Source organism: Blennius ocellaris, assembly GCF_963422515.1.
Source record: "Blennius ocellaris genome assembly, chromosome: 4".
In the NCBI taxonomy this organism is placed as follows: Eukaryota; Metazoa; Chordata; class Actinopteri; order Blenniiformes; family Blenniidae; genus Blennius; species Blennius ocellaris.
This window is the reverse complement of record NC_137653.1, coordinates 6,656,155-6,673,882: the sequence shown is the minus strand read 5'-3', so window position 1 is coordinate 6,673,882 and position 17,728 is coordinate 6,656,155.

Genomic DNA, 17,728 nt, shown 5'->3' with positions numbered 1-17,728 from the left:
GGCTTATACCCGGAAGATTGTCGGATGAAGATAAACTGACTTAATGTAAATCAAATCTCTCCAAATCATCATTTATGTTGAGATTTTATGTTTCCAAGAGGAGAAAATGCACACAAACACAGTTGAAACCTCTGAAACCAATGAGAAAGTGGACATTTCAGAGAACAGCAGCATTTGTGCATCTACATGAGAAATAGTATTTGTTAAAATGAAAGGAAAAAAAAGACAATTTAGTGGCTTGGCCTGCTAATTTGCCACCAATTTAACCAAGTGTGTAAAAGAAAACTGCAGCATTAATAGTAACCTCACAATCATCGTGTCAATGTGTCTCAACAAGATGGTTTCAAGAACCTTGTAAACACAGTGGCTTAAGTTGCTGTTATTTTCAAAAGAAAACACGGAAAACACAAAGCAGTGGAGAGCAAGAAAACAAAACAAAGATAAATCTATCGCATGGCTTCAGGCCTTCACAGTATGTGTGAGGAGAGACATGGAGGCCACAGGCTGATAAATGCCCAGCTCCTTTCCCTCTGGACCGTCTTCAGACACGCAACACAAATCAAATATGAAATATGAAATAAATGATCACACCATCAAAAATCATTCTCCACAAATTCACATTCACATTCAGCAAATACACATTTAAATGTGATAGTAAATAATAACAATAAAAAATAACCCCCCCCCCCCCCCCCCCCCCCCCGGGTCAATTAACACATGGTATGCTCCACCATCACACACCTGAGCAGGACTCAGCTCTGTTTGCCAGTGCAGGAGCACCACAGCAAAGGTTGGAGGCTTAAATCAATAAACTGCGTAGCCTTAAGGTGAACCTTGGTTTAAATAAAAGGAAAACAAACTATGTATGTGAGCGGGTGACTGAGTTTGGCTTAAACTCACAGTGTTACTTTTCTATTTTCTATATTATGGGGATTGTTTGTCGTTGTAATGTGGATGCACCCACCAAAAAAAAGTGGGAATTTTTACCGTAACTTTTAATTTGAACTCTTGCCAGCTCTTTGAATCTTCTCTGTTATAGCAAAGATAGATTGTCCTGTTCTATTTCCAGTTTTGTTTTTTTTCTCTTCAGGACTTTATCCTCATCTTCATCCTCCCAGCTGTCCCTGATAGTGTTTCACTTCAGGCTTACGCACAGATTTACCAGCTAAAAGCACATTTTCTTACTCTGTTTTGCATAGCTGGCCCAAAAATATCCACATGCTTTAATATCTTATCTTCGAAATGCAAAAAGTACATTTTGGCCTCACTTTTGTGGAACTGTTTGCTCATTTCTGGGGAAAAAAGCAATTAATTATAAAACAGCCAAGGGCTAAAGGAGTTAGGAGCATATTCAGTAAAATATTCACATTTTCCAGCGAAACTATTTGTTTTAATAAACACTCTGAGATGAATATTCCTCCAAATGAAATAATAGTCTGTAAAATTGATTAATGCATCAAAATTCTTCTTTCATTGTATTAATTTCTTTCAAGAGTCCTTTGTGTTTATTTCATCCTTTTTGTAATCTCCTGCCTGTGAGATAATGGAAACAGGACTTTTGGCCATATATTATTTGTAGACTAATTTTTGCTGTCAGGCAGGACATTTAAAATGTGTAACTTTTTACTATGAAGGTTAATGCTCATCTTTAACCTCATTTTTCTTCTTTATAAACAATGTAGGGCGGAGCTGGCCGGTCATGTGCTCAGTTTATTGTTGCTATTTCCCATCATATTGACTGAGTGATGAGTCCATATGATAATGTGCTCCATGCACCGCATACCGATTGCCAGAGCATCTCATGTTCAACACTTGCATTTAAAAACAATAGTCCTGTCTGATGCTGAACTGCCACTCTGAAATGTCGGTTCAAGGTAACCTTCACCACTGAAATATCAGGCTTCATACACATTTTTTTGTATTTTATTGGTTTCCACGCCACAAAAACATTATCTATTGAATGATCCTACCTTGTGTCAAACTGCACGGCAAAATCATTCATTCAAGCTTCATCATAATTTCTTGGGTCATTAATGTGGCCTTGGTTGCATCCTGATGTCCTTGATGAGATGGAGAGATTAAGCGAGTGGGTGAATGTGGCCTTGGACACTTTAAGTTCAACACAAACAGCTCTGATTGAATGCTTCTTTGGCTTGACAACCAGTTGCGCTCAGGTCATTAAAAGTAATTATGTCCCTTTCATGTAGAAATGAATCATGTGAGAGGAGAAGTGACTCATTGCTTCATCTCCAAGCTCAAATGCTTCATTCTCCCTCTTCTGCGACAGTCTGCAGTCCTTTAGAGTCATTTTATAAAGTTTTCAAACATTGGAATTGTTCAGTTCAACCCCGATTAACTGAATTCTATCAAATCAAACCAATGGGTTTCTTTTTGATGCTGTAGTTGTGCAGCTGTGGCTCAGCAGTTCGACTCGGTCGTCTTCCAGTCGCTCGGTTAGGTCCTCCAAGTTGCTCCCAATTGAGGTCAAGCACCTTGCCTGACAGCAGTGCATGCGACTGACTTTGTAAAAACCTCTGAAGCACTGAAATGTGCTGTATGGTAGTCTTTTTTTTTTTTTTTTTTTACACAAAGTAGACACCCTGCATGACGGGTACAGGCATCACTGGAGAGGAAAAACTCAATTTCAACAGAAATATACGTCCAAGAGTCCCAGTCTCAGGGGGGAGAGCCGTTGGACTCGGCCGGTTGGTGTCAGGCGATTGAAATGAGAGACCAGAATAGAGAACAACAATCAATGAGGATCGATGTGGCTAGGCCAGAATAGGGCGAGGAACAACAGATAGGGAGACTTTTAGCCTCACAGCCACTGTCAGATGGACACAGCATCTGATAAACTCACTGGAATGAACAATGCTTGTTTTGTTTTTCACATGATATATGGTTGGTTTCTATCGGGGTGAAAGGTGAAGTCTGACGGATCAATTATTGGGGTGCATTTGGCACAAGGCAAATACACAAAATATGACTGGCAATTATGAAAATATCTGTTAACAACCTCTGATTTTCTCGCCTGTCGCTGCATCTGAAGCTCCATCAACTGGAGGCTATTAAGAGTCCTTAAAGAGCCAAACTGACTGATCTCTCTGGAAGTTGGTGGTCTATCGATGGCTTCATTGCGGGCTCACACACACCACACCACACGACTGATTCTCTAATAACCACTTTGTTCTTCATCTTTCTTTAAAATATGTAAAATTATCCCACAGCTCTCATGCGTGGATTTAATCTTTTTTGTTCCAAGGTTGAGGCAATGGCAACAATTAAAGATATTATGAAACAGCATAAAATTGGACAAAAAAGTGTTTAAATGACAGCAGTTAAAGGAATAACTGCGTGAACTTTCAGCATGAGCAGCTGCTTCATCAACATTGGTGTGATAATCAGTAGTGTAAGTGATAAATAGATTTGGGAATAGAGGCTTAGCCGTGTGTGCGGTGGTTTTCTACTGGGACTTGCTGGTTGATGAAGTATTGATGCAGAAGCTGTTTTTGTTCATATTAATGTCAAGACCCGCAACATGTGACTCTAAATGAAGGACATAATGACAGCTGTACAGTGTGTGTCCTCTCCCCTCCTGTCAGGAGTTGAGGAAGCTGCGCTCTCCCGCTGTCACTGCTATCGTTGCTCCTGTGGCGTCTTCATTAGCCCAGTGCCTCTGGTGATTATGCCATCGCAGAGTCTTCCTTCCTGTCTCACTGCAGGTTGCTGTCTTTCCCCCCCGGCACTCGGCCACCAACAATGTGACCTCGGGGAGATTTTTCCTTTTGGTAAATTTTTGTTTTTGTTGGAACCCTGCGTGACTTCCTGATGACGCCACGTGATCCTAAGTTGTGCTTTCGTGAATGTCACATAGTGACATCGGTTCACTGTCAGTGCTATATCCTGCACCATCAAGGAAAGACGTTAATGTAAATGAAGGTTTCTGAATACCATGGATGCACTCAATCTCTTTGGTTTTGAACCAAAACTTCAACCCAAACAATGTAAGATTTCGGAGTGGACTATTTTTCTAAAAGTACATTATATAGAAACATTTCCCGGCTTTACTTCAAATAAAAATAAAGAGAATCAATATTATTGTTGTAAAACTGGTGCATATTTAGTGCATACAATCCAAACTTTCATCCAACTGAGGGTGGTGGAGCCAATATGCACAAAAAAGCCCCTAAGCCCGGAGTGAAAATGGGCATTTTCTTTCAGAGAGGCAAAAGTGCCACTGAAACACTGTGCCATCCACAATTTCTTCTTTTTGGACAAAATTCTCAGAAACACTGGAGAGAAATTATTTGGGTAATGGGCTAAAGTATAGCATTTTTGTCTGGGTTGGTCATTTAGCTTGGGCAGGCTAAAGGACAAACGGCGAGACAGAAGTAGGTAAAAGCAAAAAAAAGTCAAAAGGCAATCAAACAAAGTGCTTTTCAATCACAGCGACATGTGGGAGTTGGAGAGGTCAAACTGAGACTCTGCAGGTGCTGTATTTTTGTGTCACCGCTTCTTACCCGACTTGTTTTGGGACAGCAGGGACACTTTTCCCCACATTTTAATGCCTTCATATGTTCAACAGTTCTTCACACAACCAAACGCAAAAGCACCTCCCCTCCCTGCCCGCCGTTAACCAAGAGGTGGGTTCAAGAGTAAATCTTTTGCAAATGGTGGTTAAGAACAGATGGGAAAATAATTCAAAATTTCTTATACAACATATAATTGATTCTTTTATGAATGTCAACCATACTCTGAAAGATTCTCTTAATTTTTCTCCATTTCCTGACAATTATTTGTCATCCAAACATAATTATAGACTGAGTGGATTTCTAAGTCTCCATTTGTATACAGTTATGGTAAAGGACAATCTCGAACGTGTATCAACGTTCTTTCAATCATCTTGTCGGAGTGTTTCCGTAGCCAGAGTAAACTTTTAATCCAACACACTTTACCCTAACATGTCTGAATATCATCGGAGACTTGACTACAGACTACTAATTCCTCCTCATTATTTATGATGGATTGAGATCGCTCTCTCAGGGAAGCTTCCAGGCTGGTAAACGTCTCCTCCATCAACATCCTGTAATATTTAGCAGCTTCATGACCTTTACTGGAATGGAATGAGAGTGTCTGTTAGCTGCTATAGGTTCACATAGACTCAATCAATCTTGCATGAAGTCACATTGAAGGATTTTGAAGCAGATCGTAAACGTTTTGTCGCTGACTGTCGTCAAGCAATAGGCAAAGTGTGTGGCTTTTTATTGTGGCATTTTTCATAGAACAACAAAGGATATTTTCACATTTGTACCCCTATTGTTTTAAGTCCTTTCTCTCCAGAGATGTTGCCCTTGCTTTGACATTCGCTGTACCCATATCATTTACAGACGTGTGTAATGCCAACATTTTATTTCCTGGCAACGGGGTTGGTGGTCGATAATCGAGGTTCTGGCACTGCAAAGTAAAATGTATGACTTTGGGTACTTGGGATAATGACAACAATTGGCAGCCACAGACAGAGGCTCAAATAATTACAGCGACACCGATTCGTATTCCGTCCATTGAGCCGTTCTCCCGAAGGAACAACAGATCAAAATTAAGCGGGGCATCCTCACTGCATTATTTTTCAATTATCAAACACCAGCTCACACTGTTTTGCAGTCACTGCAAAGCCATTGTGAATCGAAATGTGTATTTAGCATCCATGAAAGCAAATGTGTGCACGCGTGGGCGAATGTGTGCATTATTTCACATTTCTTTCAGCGCTTTGTTTTAAGTTCGGCATCAGCAAGAATACTTTCTGGAATAAGTAATGAGTGGTAAAGTTGAAAATCATTTATTTGGTTTCATTGTTTACTTCTCGAGGCCGACGAAGAGGGTATATGACTGTCATCCATCACATCAGATCAATATAGGCATTAATACATTTTGCATTACCCTTCAAATTCAGTCACACAGTGATGGCGATGACTTCCAGGCAAGGTGGTCACACACTACTGAGAGCATCTTGGGGTTTAGTATCATGCCTTCAAGCATTTCTACACATGGACAGGTCGAGATGGGAACCCTATCCACTCCCCCTCCTCACTCCACTAGGGTGTAATGGCTATCAATCAAACCAAGACAGGGTCAGGGCCTTTCTGTGTGGGGATTACATGTTCAGTCTGTGAGTGTTTGTAACTCCATTCGCCGAGATTTCTTGGTCTGTAATCACTGGTTTGTCAGAGGGGTATTTTACCGCAGCCCGACAAACTCAGCCGAACCTAACCTGAGAAATGCATGTATGGACAGGTCGATGATTTATGCTGCATTCACACTCAAAAAAAGGAACAGTTGCACCACTTTCAGTTTTAATGAGTGCCAGTAAGTGAAGACGTTCGTACACGTGACAAACACGAGTCATATATTTTAATGGAAATTGGGTTGGTTCAAGTCACCCCGGACCATTTTCTAGTTAAGGTGCTGTAGGTTTAGACTGCAGGGAGAAATGTGGCTTCCTCTCGTCTTTCAATTCTCCGAACAATAACGCATCAGCTTTGCATGTCCAAACCCTTTTTTGTCCTGTCGTCTGTACTCCCTCCTCTCTGTACCTTCCTGCAGGATCTCTGGCTGTGAAGTTTTAGAATATTTGTAGGCTTCCATCAGGATCAAGGGTTTGTTTGTTGCTCTCTGTCTCTGTTCTTTCAGTCACTGCAAGCTGAAAGCTCCCTCTGGATCTGAAATGGTTTATTCCTGTTCAAAAAGAACTTTTGACTTTCGTCTTTTCCACCCTTTGCTTGTTCACGTTTTCTTTTAACAAAGTTCCATCACATGTATATATATTCTCGCTATCTAAACAACACTTGATTGAATAAAAAAAAAAAGAAACAGGAGACACTAATCCAGGTTGATAATCAAAAAAACTAATGTAAGTAGTCATTAAATCAGAATTGGCTTCACAAATGCAAGCTGTACTAAGTAAACAAACAAACAAACAAATAAATAAAACATGAATCATTACATCAAACAGACAGCTCTGGGTGAAAATGTCGGCTCCGGTTAATCTCCTCCTGTTTCATAATTAAAATATCTGCAAGTTCATTTCTGAGTCATCATTTTTTTGCAAGCTGTGCACAGTCAGTCTGCACAAAGTGATGTACTTTGTCAGGCTTAATGACGGCGTGCACACAATCAGCGTTTGTTTTCACAGCACGCGTGGAGGAGAGGAGCTTCGTAATCAAGTACAAATCTGCCCCCGCAAGCATACACAAACATGGTCTGCTATCAAGGAGAGATCGCTGATTCCTTGGGGTCACATCTCCATGCTTCAGTGGTCACAGTCCAAAATGCAACCACTGTAAAGATTTATTTATTTATTTATTTTTACTTTCACTTAACAGGAACCTACAGATGCAAATTGTTTGTTAGCAGAAAACTACTTAATATGAAGGAATTTCCCAAGAGACAGAAAGGGATTTTTTCACAACAGCAACATTTAAGATTACAAGAGAATTAAACACCAGTGCCACTTGACTGTGAATGAATATGATTTTCTATTAGACATGGAGAACAAAAAATGTATTTAATCCAATCTATCGAAAAAAAAATGTTTTCAGAAATGCATACAAATCACAAAGCAGCCTTCTACTACAATGTCCTTAAGCCTGTGTTGGATAGACTTTAGAATGCTGGACCGTCTCTGGACAGACGAGATGCAGAATTTTCAAATTATGAGACTCTTACAGCTTATATAGTTCAATGAACAAACATGCACATATGTAAGCTTAATCAACTGTGTGTTTTGAAGAAGACGGTTTATGGTTGAAGATGATTTCTCGCAAAAGCATTTGATTCGTGGGGAAACATTCAGTCAAAGGACGTTTTCTCTGGAAGAGACGAGAAATTCCCAGCATGTCTTCTTTGTAGTGTAATTTTTGAGAAAAAAACATCACCATGATTAAATTTGAAATGCAAGTTAGAACTGACACAGATTGTTAAAACGTTGGGTTTTTAAAGCAGTACAAGGGGCTTTGATGTCTAATCATGATGCTGACATTGTGATTGAAGTTTACACTTCTTCCTGCTCCCTTTCAAACATGTAAACCAGCACGTATCGAAGACAGATTATGTTGTTTCTCTTCATTTTTCTTGTTCAATTATATGTGTGCTGAATGTGAGTTTGAAGTGAAATATCCTTAATGTGGGTTGGACTTTACATATTTCATTTGCCCTGAAAAGAACATTGAGTTCCAGTTTTTGTACAAAAAGGAGGCAAATTGCCTTTCCGGCAAAACCTGAAACAAAACAACTTGTTCTTTTTTGGTCATGTGATGAGAATACACATTTTGAAAAGGAAACCCACAACTTCTTGGTTTCCGTGTAAAGGCACAAGACCTTTTGGGAGAGATATTCACATTCATGCCCCTTTTCATATGTGGTGTTGATCTCATGTACCTGTTCACAGTGAGATAGCCTATAGGGCCTGAAATCATCAAATATTAAATCATACACACCTCAATTTCAAAATCCTAATTATGGATAAAAAATTAAAAAGCCTTCATTCCCGCCTTCTCCATCAGAAGCTCAGTGCACCGACCACCCACACTAAAAAGGGGGGAGATGGTGACAGAAAGAGTGCAATATGGCCTGAAAAGAAGCTGCTATTCATTTTCTATCTTAAGCAATTATTTCTGACGTTGCACATCAAGTGTGACAAACTGTGACAGCTCGCGACATTCAGGACTGACACAGTGTGAGCAACATGACAATGAAATGAACCTTGGGATGGATAGAGAGGGGGAGAGAGAGAGAGAGAGAGAGAGAGAGAGAGGGGGGGAAGATGGACAGAGGAAGATGGCAAAGTGTCAAAGAGGTGAAGTGGCGATAACAGGGTGAGGATGGTGCTTTTGCAAAGGGAAGAACTATCTATCTATCTATCTATCTATCTATCTATCTATCTATCTATCTATCTATCTATCTATCTATCTATCTATCTATCTATCTATCTATCTATCTATCTATCTATCTATCTATCTATCTATCTATCTATCTATCTATCTATCTATCTAATCTATAACATGAGGCAGAGTCCTGTGGTGAGCGTCCGTTCTCAGGACTCTGCTGAATACTAATGAAGAGCAAAACTAATTCTCATTAGCCGGTCTAATACTGTGCCATTGGACACGTACGTTCAAAGCTTTGTGTCTGCGAGGTGAAAAGCAAATTTGACATTTTGAAGGAGGCTGATGCAAAGGAACAAGTACGAGTCCTCCCTCCAGCAGATGCGTTCTCTTCCCTGTATCTAAGGTCAGTCAGATTTAGAGCGTCGTCTTTAGCCCGGCCGATGTTCAACACCGCGTCAGTTGTCTTCTCCCTAAGCTGTTTGGGGACCTGATTGATTGATTGGTGCATGTACTGCTTGTTCCTGTCAGAAAAATATAGATTTTTAATTTTTTTTTGGGGGGGTGGCATGTTATGAAAAATCCTTTTCAAACCAAACAAATCTGTGCCGCACTTGCTCAGTTAAATTACCTCCAGGCGTTTCGTGGCTCGAAAGTTTCCCGTACAAATTCAGCACCTGGTATCATGAGTTTTGATCTTGTAACTGCTTCCATAGAGAGAGAAAAAAAAAAAAGCTGCATAAACCGACAACGAATGCTCCATTTAGGATTTAGTGGAGGGGAGAGACGGGATCTCTCCTTCACACAGCTATGGAGGTCTCATTCGAGGCACTGCAGAGACGAACGAAGGCAAGCAAATGTTGGGGGACATGAATAATTCAGAAGCTCTGCCACATTGAGCCCTGGCTTCCCATCCTCCACTCCACAGGCCTCGCTCCCGCAGGACTCACACAGTGGGATTGTACTACCGCTCAGCCAGCGTATGCGCTGATGCCTCTCTCCGCAGCAGCGTGGAGCTCACAAAGGAAGTTTTGGTGTTCAGGTGACTGCGGCGGCATCCGCAGCTCAAATTACAAACAGCAGAGGGCTGGTGCTTCCTGTCGCCGTGGCGCGCCGGATACAGCAGCCCGTGGCCAAGTTCGACAATCTGTGGAATCGTGAGTTCACATTTGCTCTCGCTTTAAAGCGAGGCGGGGTGGCTGCTACGAGTTTTTGGAAATTCATTCTGCTCATTCCCCGAGTGTAAGCAGCTTTGGATGGGTACATCAGTGAGATGCTAAAAATGCAAATATGATGCAAAATGAAAACAGGCTGACTGGAAACTCTAAAATGCTCCAGTGAAAGATAGATGGATAGATAGATAGATAGAAAGTCTACAATTGCCAACACCAACACCCTTGGTTTTGCACGCACACACACTGACCTTGGCCATCATAACAAAGTGTAACACCCTCACTCTGACCCCGGCAGGGAACTAATTATAACATCCACCCCAGAGCAACATCTTGGCTTTGTGGAATAAAAATCGTTGTGTTGCTCTGCATTTTGACACCACATGTTAGATCGTTTCCCGCTGGTCTTGTGTGCTGACAGGGCTCACAGGAAGGTGATTTAATTACAAGACCCCACACACGCACTCACACAGAAGCGTGTGCAGTCCGCTGATAAATATAACGTGAAATGGAGGAAGGATTCAAATTGCCCTGGATTAAATAAATAAATAAATAAATGTAAACAAGTAAGCCATCTTCTTTATTTATTGGCGGCTCCTTCCGGACTGTAAGTGTTTCGTTACGATACAGTTTAGTGCAATTTATCAATGCATATCAGCCTGAGCATGAATTTGCATCTTTCACAGTTAGTTATTCCTGCTCACTGTTGCATGAGGCTGGAGGCTTTCGCAGATTTGGTTGGAAGGCAGGGTTGATTGTCCAGTTAATGAAAATTAGAGAAAATATATGGCAGCCATGCAAACACATCTGGGAGAACGAAGGAGCAAAGTCATCCACTCTTCTAGCATGACAGCGAATAAATGATTGAGAGAAAAATACATGTAAACAAATGAGTTGCATTAAATGTTTAATGTGCTTTGAAATGCATACATGAACCATCAGGCCGGAGGCAGTTAAACCAAGGGACTGGCCATTATGGAGTTTGGTTTTGAAGCAGAAATACGTAGTTGAGAGTGAGAGGCATCAAGCTTTAATGGCTCCACATGTTCAAATAAATAAATCCAGGCAGCTGGTGAAGGATAAATGAAGGAGTCGACCCTATCAGTGTTACAGCTCAGGTCAGTGTACAGTAAAACAAGTTCAAGGAGGATTTCTACATGTTACCCAACAGCTGAATGTGGAGACGAAGCAAATCCCACCTTACAATGATTGAAAGCAAACAGCCCTAACAAATTGTTATCACAGGACCAACACAGAGAGACAGAAAACAAGTTAAATATGCAATTTAGAGTGTCTGGAGCAAAAACATGCACAGTTAGAACGTGCAAACACCGTAGAGAAAGCCCCGCCCCAGAACTGAACCAGTAATATTCTCACTGAGAACCACTATAGCACTGCACGGCTTCCACGAGCATACGTAATATACACATTCTAAAATACACAAAGAAGAATTGTAGCCAATACTTTTTATCTAAAAAAATTAGTTTGGGAAATTCAGTGGAAACAAACAACTTTGTGATTAAAACACTGGAGGCAGCTGCAGTCATTGTTGAGTATTTTAAGTTTTCTTTGTGAAATTCTTCCAAGTCTCATTTCCGTGTTTCAAAATGACGACAATCATCAACAAATGTCACCTGGATTTTATTTGTGAGGAGCTCAACCATCCAAAAAAACATCTTTGTTGTGATTAGACTTCACTGACAGAAAAGTTTGACAAAAACATCGTCACTTTTTTTTTTTTTTTACAAATACAGACTAAGCAAAAGCGCAGTGACAGGAGCATTTCAAAGTAAACAAAAAAAAATGTTTCGCATATTATAATAAAACAAAGTGTTTTACATCAACAAATACAAATGCACCAGCAACATTAGAAGCTGAGTGAGGCCGTCAATATAACCCAAATAAATGCAGGAATAAGATTTGTATTTTCAAAACTGGCTTAAAGCAGAGGTACAGATCAAAAAAGCATCCTGCTTATCTGGCATGAGTTTAATTCTGACTATAAGTTTTATGTTGAAAGTAAATGTAAATGTTGCAGGCTCCCTTGATAAATGTGACCGTGGGCCAAGTATGTTATTGCTGACACTGTGATCTAAGAAACACACACAAAAAAACCCACGAATCCATCTTAACTGAGCCCCTTTAATCTAGAACAATCCCTCCAATCATCCGTTAAGCCAAGCAGAGCCATGTCTGACCTGCACTGTCTCTCCAGATCAATAATCAGATCCATGTTACACATGTGATAGATGACCCACCCACAAATAATCCAGCTTGATAGACGATCTAATTGACTCCTCACACGTCTTTTCTGGGAGGCCAGTTGTTACAGATGTGCCGCAGCAGCTTGAAGGTAGCTGCCGAAACCAATTGCGGATGAACACCGGCCGAGAAAGCAGAAATGGAGACATTTAGTTTTTCCTGTGATTGAAAAGCCCCCCGGGGACGACCTGACTCACGAGCTGGATGGCGGCCGGATCTTGTAAAATGAAAATTCAGAGCTGAATTCAGAATTGTGTCTCTGCAAACAACCGTAATCTTTTGCAGGATTGAGTCGGAACATTGTGCTTTGCCTAATTTTCAGCTTCAACGTCTTCGCAAATCTGTCCGAACGTACGGATTGTTACTCACACCTGAACTTATTAGCCAAACAAACAATCCAACTGCACAACCTCCCCACCCTCACAAACACACACACACACACTCCCTAACCTTCCTCCCACCTGCTCGCCTTTCTTCACAGATCTAGTTTTCAATCACTGAGCGAGGGTGGCTGGGTACCGCAGTGGAAAGTCTCTCCTCACAGGCATCCAACAGTAATGCTGTGGCTTATTACACCAGGACCGAGATTAAATCAGGTCGTATCGATCCCGGGCTCAATGGAGCGCGCTGCACGGACCAGCAGACACAGATCAACGTGCCACATCGACCCCGGAGAAAAGATTAAGAATCTTTTGGTGACACTGCCGACGAGTGGAGATAATAAATCATAAGCTGCAGTAATTTGCTCGATTGTCATGCAGGTAACTTTAAAGGCTTCTTAAAGAAAGGACTATTTCCCAGCACCGATTAGGATTTGACAGGAAATATGCTGAGCATTTAGATACCTCGCAAACCTGAAGGTTCAAATGACCTCCCTTTTTAATTTTGTGTGAAGAGAGGGGAAACATGTTTTTTTTATTTTTTATTATCATTGTGTGTTATTGACAGGCACAACTGTGTATTAAAATACTCAATTGGCATTCTTTCTCTGTGTTTCCTCAGCCTATTTTGTTGTCTGTCATCTGTCTGACGAGACATTACCCACATCGTTGCAGACATATCAATTAGTACAATACATCAACAGAAGCAAATCATTTTCACTGGTGACATTCTGTGAGGGAACAACAATTTTCAAGAATGTTTTTGAAAACCTGAGCAAAACAGCTCACACCCACATAATTGCCCGGGTGATCGTTGCTGCAATTGGACTATCTGCTAGATATATCCATATCTGCTATCTGCAGATATGGATTTATGTATGTTGCTGTCCTATATATATATATACGGTGAAACAATTTTTTCTGAACCACCGTTGCGACGAGTCCCCGACAAGCTGTGAAAAGGACTTTCATCTGCAAACGGCAGCTTCTCCAAATGTAGAAAAAAAAAAAAAAAGTGTATGCAGAGAGAAGCTATTACTGCGCCACCCCTGCGCTTATTGAAAAGCCAGCACACATAACATTTTGTCATCATCTCCCACTCCCCGTGAATCATGTAAAGTAGAGTGTCAATGGCACACATGAAAAATACCACGAGCAGGTGGTACACCTTTAATTTATGAACTGAACAGGTTTTTCCCGAGAGGATGTTTTCAAATTCAAATTTACAGTTTTTCTAACCCGGCAAAAAAAAAATAAAAAAAAAAAAATCCATCATCAGATGTGTCATCTTTGATATATTGTCATTGAACTGTGGTGACATCCTCCAGTGGGGGCATATACTGATAACCAGCCATGCCGTTCTCGATGACTATCGAAAAGCCAGAACACAACAATTATGACCTGCGTTTTGACGTCTACCATCCTCCAGGGTCACGTCGTCTCTCACTGAAATGGAAGTGCATCCTGACTCACCCAGATGGTCTATTTATACTGGAGCTTCCAATGTGGAGTGGGACATAATGTTCTCTGATTCACTGTGGAGCGGCTTGCAGCTCTAGTTTACAAGAATATGCGAAAATTTGCGCCGATTGGATGAAGCTGGTGAACCACGTAGCTCGGAATAGATTCAATTATTCCAGTGTGAGACATGAAATCATAACAGTTGTAGCTCCTATGAGGTAAATTTAACGTTTCTGTCACAATCTGGGAAATTATTACACTTACCGTTTCCAAACTACCCAGTTATGAAGTCATGTCAAAGGAGGACCTGTAACCTTAAAAATCTTAAAAAAAAAAAAAAGTCTTGAAGAAAAGTAATGTTTTGACATTTTGGTAGAGCACATCTATTCAGGTGCTTGGAGAAAGTGAATTTTCGGCCCTGAGGCTCTGTGTGAAATACAAGAGAAAGCAGCCACCAGCTGCCCTGAAGCGCAGAGGTGACAACAAACCGAATTGAAACACTGACAAGTTGCACTTTTACAGGGTTTTGTGATGATTGACCAACTCGTTGCTACAGGCAGAAGCGTCCCACGTCTTCACATTTTCTGTGACTCACAGTGAGGTGATATTCAGGAAGCATTTCATTTTTTGCTCTTTGTCAAAGGAGGTGGAGGTTTTTCTTGTTACTGTTTCACAAGGATGACGAGACGCTTTTCTGCATTGGGTTTCTGTTATATTTATCTAGCGGGGGTTTAACTTTTACAGAAACAAATGTTAGTAAAAGAATTGCTGAAAAGTTCAGACAGAGACAGTGTGTGAATGCAGGATGCAAACAAAGGCAGCTTTATTTATTTCAGCAACAATGGAGTTCGATGTACTTTAGGATCGGGATCCAACACCAAGTGAGGAATGGTTATGAATCCAAGAAAAGAACTTAGTTAGAGTGGATAATAGATGTAAAAGTGAAAACTAAAGAAATGCAATCTTGTATCTCTTAAATGTGATCTTAATGTGTTTAACGACGATACATTATTTTGTGATTTGAGAATTAGATTACAGATTATAGAGAACAGAAGACTATAAATGACTTGGGCAATAGAAATAAATACCATAAACTATATATAGATATATGTATAAAATGACTCCTTTTAAGACTAAATGACACGCCTCTTTGAAAATCAGCTTATTCTATATGACAACAAACTAAAAGCCCCCTCTCTCATTAGTCCTATTTAAAAAAAAACAAAACAGTGCAGCTTGTTACAAACACATGATGTTGACATTTCTCTGCAAGAATTCTTTGCAAAGTGAAGGTCTGAATAATGAGTCCAGATCCACGAGGCGGCCTTCATATCCTTGCCCTGGCATGCAGATAGTGTCCTCATGTGGCCCACGATAAAGAAAGCTGTTCTCTGATTTCACTGCAAGACAATCGAGCTTTTTGGCTCCAATGTTCACATCCTCTCAGACAAAAAAAATAAATAAATTACAGCACTGTGTTACTCTGAGCTGCAGATAAATCTTGTTTCTATTCATCCCACGAAGGAAAGCGATGATTTTCCTCATTCATTTTCACCAAAAATCCTTTAGATTAAAGGAATGTCAGGAAATCACTTATGATGAAGGTCTGTGATGTTTGTCAATGAATGGTACACTTTTTAGGGTGTATCTGAAAACTAGGGGAAACAAAACATAAGCCATTATGCATCTTCGGAGATTCATTTCACAGTGGAGTTTTATAAATGTTTTTCATTAATTTTGTATAATCTTAAACCCTAACGTGCTCTACTATAAAGTAAAATGTATCAATCAGATGCAGCAACTGGAAGTGAGTGACATTTTGCAGGAGTGCTTGTTTGTTGTTGTACCATCGCGTAATAGAAATATTGCACGATCTGAAACTATTTTAATTCAAAGCTACTATTTAACTATTTAATCATGTTGTCGTCTTTGTTGTTTACGTACACTGGTTCACGTGGATGTTTGCGAATGTGAGCACTTTACTGATATAAAATAAGTCCTTATTTTGAGATGTGTTCAATTCACAAGGAGCAACGTTCACAAAGGGCAAACTGGAATAATGTCACGTTCAAGTTACAGCACCGCTAAACTCTATGCAAACCTCACTTGCAGAGACAGAATGTCTTTCTCTTTTGGTGACTTCCATCTGAATGATGTCGGGTTATAACCACAGCCTGTGCCTCGAATGTCGCCTCATGATTTCTGAGATTGAATTTTCCAAGGCCACAGAAACCAAATAACCTCGCAGCTAATGACAGTCGGGGCCAGAAGAGATGACTGAATTGCTTTCAATAAGCTTTAGTAGTTCTAAAAAGTCAATATCAATTTGCCGAATATTTGCTCTCAGACTTCACACAATGTGAACATGACTTAAGCTTGACCTCGTTCTTCAAGATCAAATCTTCATCTCTGTGTTCCAGTCTCAGCCGGAGCCCAAGTATCAAGCACAATAAAACTGCCGAGAGTGTGAGTGCTATACTACGATCTATACATGTTGCAAAAAACCTTTGCAGAAATCTTTTAAAGATAGCTGTATATTCAAAGCAACAATGCAGAAATAAATAAATCCATAATAGAACGATTCAAAAACGTCGTCTTCCTCGCTGTGAAGTTATTTTATATTCGCGTGTGTACCCATCTCGGTTGTATCAAACCTGCACAAACAACTATGTGATTCTTGTGTGTCGTAAACATTTATAAATTCTGCTCATTACAGGAAAATAAGCCGTCAGGATTTGATTTGCTGGGAGCCGTGAAGAAGAAGACTCCCACTCTGGTCCGTACAGCCGCCTTCAACTGAATTATTTGTACTGTGGAGAGATAGAATGTTTCTTCCTGCACAGTGATTAAAGTACAGAGAATGATTAGTGCCACACAAAAGAGGTGCCCTCCAAATCTTGATAAATTACTGCACACACAGTTAACCATAGTGGTAAATAGCTGAATGATGAATGTCCTTTTAATTCTTTCGCAAAACCAAAACAATAATTTACAGAGAGTTTGACTCTGAAAATGTACAGTGTAGAATCTACAGTTGATCAAATATATCTTTATTTAATATTTTTATCATAAAGCAATGACACAATATAATCTATTTCTTCATTCATTAGCAGTGAAGTAAAAGATTTGGCATCTTTCACATACGATTCACAAAATGAGAGCGGGTGAGTTCAGCCGAAGGCTTGAAATCAAAATTGTGAAGCACAAAGACAATCACTTCCCCCCAAAACTAATTTGGGACTTTGCAGAGGAGACCTCCAAGCTTCATGTGAGCAGCAGAAGTGGGACCGCAAAACGGGGGGGGGTTTGGGCGGGTGAGGTACGACACTGTTCATTAAAATGCATCAAAATAATGCTGTTACACAAGAGATGCTCAACCGCTGCAGGCTGTTTAGCATGCATTATGAAGGAGACAGCCAACAGAGAATTTCCCTCTCAAGTCTTTCTGGCTTTTTTATTTATCTTTATAAAAATAAAAATAGGCACGGGTGATTGCTGTCACTTTACAGGAGTCACTTGCACTGTTTCACTGAGGTTAAGGAAATAAAACGTGTTTTTTTTCATGCAGCAACAG